Raw genomic sequence first — 7,996 nt, forward strand, 5'->3', positions numbered from 1 at the left:
CTTTTTGAGGTCACTCGAGTTTGATGCTTCCTCCCAGTGCTCAAGCTTGGGGGCTCGAACTTCTCGTTACCTTGAGAAAGTTGATTTTCTCCTGCCAGTGCTGGGTTCCCTCTTAGAGACTGAGGGTTTTTGACAAGAATCTTCTTCCTCGTTGAGACGAGATTCTTTGTGTCTTTGACGTAGTTTGTTTTTCCCTTATCACTAGCGTGGCTCGTCACTTTCCCTTTTTCTCTCCCTCCTTTTTCTTTGTGTTCGAGTGAGGGTTTTCCCTCTGCTCTTAACGGGATTGTAGAGGTGTAGGGGAGCCGTTGAGGAGGCTTTCCCCCTCATCCGGTCTTGAACGATCAGGTCTTCATTTGTGTCAGGATGAGGTTCTCCTCCTATTCCTGACATAGTTAATTTCAGCTTATGTTAGGAAGAGGTTTGAAGGAACCAGATCTAGGGTTTCAGGGTTAGATTTTGAAACTTTTTCAAGATCATGCAGCAGAAGACTAAAATAAATCAAAATTTATTTTCTAAAACTAGAGAATCCCTAGATCTAAGATCTTATTACATGATTATTACATAGTATTAAATCAAAAATTAAAATATATATAGAGGATGAACTACATGTTGATCATATCAACATGTTTCTATACTGCATCTAATGTATGTATTAAACAATAGATCAGATCTATTACCTTGCAAGTTAGACGTTCTAAACTTGCTGATTCGGGCTTGAGGATGATGTTGCTAGCTGCACATGCGTTCGTGTTGCTCCTAGATTGATTTTGATGATTACAAAGCAGATTGAAGGGATACAAATAATTTTAAATTGAAAAAGTCCTTATGCTCTTCAAGGGCAAAATCATAATTTCACTAAAATCCTAGTTTGATAGTATCATTTGATAGAACAAGTGATTAGTAATCTATTGGTAAAAATTTCATTGTGTTTGGACTTATATTTTTGAAGTTATGAAGGTTTGAAGTGCATGAGTCGACTCATGAGTCAACTCATGGCACTATGAGCTGATTGGCACGCAAAAATTCCCCTTGGCACGCTAGTTTTCTGGCTTGGCACGACCTGTGAGTCGACTCATGAGTCGACCCACAAGGCATGAGTCGACTCATGAGTCGACCCCTGCTGATTTGAGCTAAGAAATTCCAGAAACCACATCTCTGGCCTTTGCAACAGAAGTCAACTCATGAGTCGACTCCTGAAGCATGAGTCGACTCATGAGTCGACCCCTGCGATGGGAAATATCCACAACGGCTATTTTTTTGTCCATTTTAATTGCCTTTTATGCTTCCTAAAATTGCTCTAACGGCTCTTTATCTGCCTAAATTATTTTCTCTTGTTTCTTATTGCTATAAAATATTTTAAATGGTGAAAGAAATTATAGATCAAAAAGGAGAGATCAAACCTATATACAAAAGGATCCAAAATCTACACGAGAAAGCCTAAGATCAACGAAATACCCAAAAGAAAAAGAGAGAGGATCCACAATATACAAGAGAGATTGTGAAAGAGAAAAGCAAGAGCATTCAAAGAGAGGATCTTTCAAGCATATTGTTCAACCTTGATCAAGAGATCTTTCAAAGCCTTCAAGAAGTCCTCAATCAAAGATCATCTTTTTCTCAAGCGTTCATTCAAGCATTCATCCACCTTGAGAAAATCCAAAAAGGGGTTTCTTCATTTGAGTAAAGTATTTTTATTGTTATATTTGCTCATTTAAGGAGCTGTTATTGTATTAATTTATGCTCTAAGCTATTTTACTCTTTGTGAGTATTTGTTCTTGTTTTTGGAGGATTTCCAAAACAAGGGAAGGTTGATCCGAACCTAAAATCGGAGTGTTTTGGGTTGACTTGTACCCGGAAAATAAGTAGACTAGCTTGGGATAGCTAGTGTCGGAGTTTTCGACGTTTGTATTCGGGTTGAATACAAGTATAGTGGATTGAAATTCCCAAGTAGGAGCTTGGGGAGTGGATGTAGGTGCAAGGTTGGCACCGAACCACTATAAATCTTTGTGTTTGTGGTGTGCTTTATTGTTTCTCTTTAATTCCTTATTATATCCTTGCATTCTTGCTTTAGGTAATTAATCTTGATTTAAAGTCTTTCTTCTCATTCATCAAGCTTTTAACAAATACTTTTCATAAGTAATTAGTTAAGCTTAAAATTTTAAAAACCCAATTCACCCCCCCTCTTGGGTTGCATAGCTGGGCAACAAGTGGTATCAGAGCCCGGTGATCTAGCCCTTCTTTGATCTAACAATCAAAGAGCCAAAGATCTATGGCAACTCATATCGGTACTTCTCTAGCCGAGGGGCAATCTACAAACCGACCTCCACTTTTCAATGGGTCTAATTACACCTATTGGAAAGCTCGGATGAAGATATTCATACAAGCACTCGACTATGATATGTGGAGTATCATAGTGAACGGTCCTCACACACCCACCAAAATTATAGATGGTGAGGAGTCAACCAAACCCGAGAAAGAATGGGATGAGGTTGACAAGAAATTGGCACAATTAAATGCCAAAGCTATGAATGTTCTTTATTGTGCACTAGATGCAAGTAAATTTAATCGCATTTCTACTTGTGCATCTGCTAAAGAAATATGGGATAGGTTAGAAGTAACCCATGAGGGAACAAATCAAGTAAAAGAGTCTAAAATAAACATGCTTGTACATAAATATGAATTATTTAAAATGGAGCATGATGAGTCCATAACTGCTATGTTTACTCATTTTACTGATATAATTAATGGTTTGAAGAGTCTTGGCAAATCTTATACTAACAGTGAGCTTGTAAGGAAGATTCTCAGGTCATTGCCTAGAACTTGGGAAGCCAAGGTGACTGCCATCCAAGAAGCAAAGGACTTGAACACTCTACCTCTAGAAGAGCTTCTTGGATCCTTGATGACTCATGAACTTAGCATGAAGCAACATCAAGAGGATGAAGTCAAAAAGAAAAGAACCATTGCCCTCAAATCCACAGCTTCGCCTGATTATGAAACGGATGACTCTGAAGATGAAGAACAGGATGAAGAGATGGTACTCATCACCCAAAAATTTAAGAAGTTTCTAAGAAAAAGGAAACAGGAGATGAGAAAGTCATTCACAAAAGGGGAACAAGGCAAAGAGAAAGAGAAAGATCAACCCTTTATATGCTACGAGTGCAAGAAGCCGGGATATTTCAGATCCGAATGTCCATAACTGAAGAAAGATCCCAAAAAGTTCAAAAAGAAAGCAATGATGGCAACTTGGAGTGCGAGTGATGACTCAAGCTCCGATGAAGAAACCTCAACAGAACAAGCCAACCTGTGCCTTATGGCACACGAAAATGAGGTAACTTCTGAATCCACTAGTGAATTTACTTTTGAAGAATTGCATGAAGTATTCTATGATTTAATTGATGAATTAAAGAAACTAGAGAAGAAAAACAAAGAACTGAAATTGAAAAATCAATCCTTAGTGAAACAAGCTGAAAACCTTTCAATTGAAAAATCCACCTTGATTCAAGAAAATCAAAACTTAAAGAATGAAATTAACAAGCTGAAACCTATAGTAGATAAGTTCACCTTAAGTTCAAACAAACTAAATATGATTCTTGATAATCAAAAAGCTGTATATGATAAGGCTGGACTTGGCTATAACCCCTTGAAGAAACAAAAATTTTTGAAGAATATTTATGTAAATTATTCAAGTAACAAGTCTACAAATATTACTTGTTTCAAATGTGGTAGAATAGGACATAAATCATACACATGCCTTATTAACAAATCTGCAAACACAACTATAAAGAAAATATGGTTCCAAAAGGAACCATTTTAACTAACCTAAAAGGACCCAAGAAAGCTTGGGTACCTAAGACTTGACCTTTGCTTGCAGGAGTGTCTAGCATCCCAAGGAGGAAACAGGAAATGGTATCTTGACAGTGGATGCTCGAGACACATGACTGGTGATGAATCACAATTCATCACGCTTGATGCTAAGGATGGAGGGATGGTCACCTTTGGAGATAATGGCAAAGGAAAGATCATCGGGATAGGTAACATTGGTATCACTCCCTCCAAATACATTGAGAATGTTTTATTAGTTAAAGGTTTAAAGCATAACTTACTTAGCATTAGTCAATTCTGTGATAAAGGGTATAAAGTAGTTTTTGAATCATCTGTTTGCATTGTGACTAGTCCTATTAACGATGGCATTAAATTTATAGGACATAGGCATGGCAATGTTTATATGGTAGATTTGAATGACTTAGCCAAATTAGACATGCAATGCCTAGTATCCTTGAATGCTAAAATTAATAAGACTAGCTGGCTGTGGCATCGTAGACTTGCACATATTAGCATACATTCTCTTTCAAAATTAATTAAAAAGGAATTAGTTCTTGGTTTGCCAAAATTAAATTTTGAAAAGGATAGAATTTGTAATGCATGCCAATTAGGTAAACAAACTAGAGTTTCATTTAAATCCAAAAATTCTGTTTCAACTTCTAGACCTTTAGAGCTCTTACATATGGACTTATTTGGACCAACTAGAACCACTAGTCTAGGAGAAAATGATATGGCTTTGTAATTATAGATGATTACTCTCGTTTTACTTGGGTTTTCTTTTTGGCACACAAAAATGAAACTTTTCATATTTTCACTAAATTTCACCGAAAAGTCACTAATGAAAAAGGATTTTCAATTCAAAATATTAGAAGTGATCATGGAACTGAATTTGAAAATCAAGATTTTGAAAATTTTTATGATGAAAATAGAATTGACCATAACTTCTCTGCTCCTAGGACACCCCAACAGAATGGGGTAGTTGAAAGGAAAAACAGAACCTAGAAGAAATGGCCCGTACCATGCTTTGTGAAAGCAACCTTCCAAGATATTTTTGGGCGGAAGCAATTAACACAGCATGTTACATTTTAAATCGTGCTTTGATTAGACAATTTTTAAAGAGAACCCCCTATGAACTTTGGAAAGGAAGAAAACCAAATATTGCATATTTTCATGTTTTTGGTTGCCGATGTTTTGTATTAAATAATGGCAAAGAAAAACTTGGTAAATTTGATGCAAAATCAGATGAAGCAATCTTTCTAGGTTACTCCTCCACTAGTAAACATTTAGAGTTTTCAACAAAAGAACTTTAGTAGTTGAGGAGTCCGTACATGTTGTTTTTGATGAATCTAACGATCTTCCTTCAAGAAAGAATGAGGGTGTTGATGATGCAGATCCACTAATAGAAGGTATGAAGGAAATCACTCTGAAAGATTCAGCAATTCCAGAAGACAAGGATCAACAAGACGAACAAGATGAGAGAGGTGAAGAAATTCAAGAACAACCTCAAGGTACAAATGACCTATCCAAGGAATGGAGGTATGTTCACAACCACCCTAAGGAGTTAATTATTGGTGATCCTATGCATGGGGTAAAAACCCGTTCTTCACTTAGAGATGTAGTTAATCATTGTGCTTTTGTATCTCATCTTGAACCTAAAACTTTTGAAGAAGCTGAAAATGATATAATAGATTAATGCAATGCAAGAGAACTTAATCAATTTGAAAGAAATAATGTTTGGACCTTAGTTCAAGACCTAAAGATTATTCAATAATCGGCACAAAATGGGTCTTTAGAAATAAATTAGATGAGCATGAAATATAATTAGAAATAAAGCAGACTGGTTGCTAAGGGATATAATCAAGAAGAAGGAATTGATTTTGATGAAACCTTTGCACCTGTTGCTAGATTAGAAGCTATTAGACTTCTACTTGCATATGTTGCTTTATGAAATTCAAATTATTTCAAATGGATGTTAAAAGTGTATTTTTAAATGGATATATTGCTGAAGAAGTATATGTAGAACAACCTCCTGGATTTGAAAATCATGCTTTTCCTAATCATGTCTTTAGATTAAATAAAGCTTTATATAGATTAAAACAAGCACCTAGAGCATGGTATGATAGGCTAAGCAAATTTTACTAAATAATATTTTTCAAGAGTAATGTAGATACAACCCTCTTTATTAAAAGAAATCAAAATGATATGCTATTATACAAATTTATTTGATGACATAATTTCTGGGTCTACTAATGAATCCCTTTGTCAAGACTTTGCTAAGCTTATGCAGGGGGAGTTCGAGATGAGCATGATGGGAGAACTCACCTTCTTCCTCGGACTCCAAATCAAACAATCAAAAGAGGGAATCTCCATCACCCAAAGCAAGTAACCAAGGAACTACTCAAAAGATTTGGAATGGAGAACTGCAGACCAATTGGCACACCAATGAGTCCCTCATGTAAGCTTGACAAAGATGATGAAGGTAAATGTGTAGACTTAAAATACTATAGAGGTATGATTGGCTCATTATTATATTTAACTGTAAGTAGGCCTGATATCATGTTTAGTGTTTGTTTATGTGCTAGATATCAATCTAATCCTAAAGAATCTCATTTGAATACTGTTAAAAGAATCCTTAGATACTTAAATGGTACTCAAACTCTAGGGTTATGGTACTCTAAGGACTCACAAATTGATTTATTAGGATATTCAGATGCTGATTTTGCTGGATGTAAATTAGATAGAAAAAGCACAAGTGGAACTTGCCAAATTCTTGGAGTTAACCTAATCTCATGGTTTAGCAAGAAACAAAATTCGGTGGCACTGTCTACGGCTGAGGCCGAATACATTGCAGCCGGAAGTTGTTGTGCTCAAATCTTGTGGATTAAGCAACAACTCGAAGACTTTGGAATCAAACTTAATGAAACACCAATAAGATGTGACAACACAAGTGCCATAAATTATCTAAAAATCCAATTCAACACTCAAGATCCAAACATATTGAAATAAGACATCATTTTATAAGAGAACATGTTCAAAACAAAATATTATTCTTGAATATGTTTGCACTGAAAGTCAATTAGCTGATATCTTTACAAAGGCCCTTAGTGAGGATAGATTCTGTGAAATTAGGAGAAATCTAGGAATTCTAGATCCATATGCCTAAATTTTTTCTAAATTTCCAAGATTGATGTCAATATTCTTAGAGCTCAATTTCCAACATCTACCCTGGTCCCAAAAGCTCAAGTTTATCATTCTAAAAACTTATCTTTGAGCAAAGCTCCTTCTCCCAAAATTTCAAATTTTTTTGGAATTTATACACATTTTTTCTGATTTTTGAACTTCATGAGTCGACCCCCATGAGTCGACTCAATGGCAAACTTGTAATCCCACAACTTCCATCGAGTTCATTGTTTTTATAAGGACCCTGTTTGTGAGACGACTCATCTTCTCATCGTCCTCCTTCCAAAAGCTGACTTCTCCAATTCTTTTGCTCCAAATCCAAGGATCCAATTCGAAGTAATTCTCCCTCCTCCTCTCCACCAAAAATTGCCACCTTAGAAAGGGATTTTTTATGCTTTCTCGCATTATTTGGTGCGGTTGGAACGTGCCCTAGAACTTCACCGATCTTCAAAAATCCACTTCTTTTCTCCACCAAAATTCCTCTTTACTCTTGTGATCCCTCCTCCACTCATTCACGTGTTCCTCCAAGTCTTCTTGTCTGCTACTATATTGAATATGGCTCCGAAGATGAAACTTCCTCAAAGAAGAAAGTCAATCCGTGAGCCTGAAGAAATTGTCCGAAAGAAAAGGCATGCTCAGTCTTCCACTGCTCCCACTTCAGTATCTGCTCAAGGTCCCTCTCAATCCTCCATAAGCCCCAGTGTGAATCCTCTTTCTGATAGAAAAGTAGAAACCGAGAAAAATATAGATTTTCGGTTCTTTGAAGATGAGGGCTTTACTTTTGCTACCAAAATTAAAAACCAAGGATGGAATTCTACTGCTCCCTTAAGGAAGTCACCTATGTTGACCTAGTTAAAGAATTCTACCAGAACCTACATTATGGAAATGGGTCAGTGACTTCAACAGTCAAGGAAATTGATATCTGCTTGGATTCTAGTATATTGGGAGAAATATTACATTTGCCTAGTGAAGGTTATTCTTATATGGAACTCCC

This window comes from Elaeis guineensis, chromosome 5 (genome assembly GCF_000442705.2).
Source record: "Elaeis guineensis isolate ETL-2024a chromosome 5, EG11, whole genome shotgun sequence".
Taxonomy (NCBI): Eukaryota; Viridiplantae; Streptophyta; class Magnoliopsida; order Arecales; family Arecaceae; genus Elaeis; species Elaeis guineensis.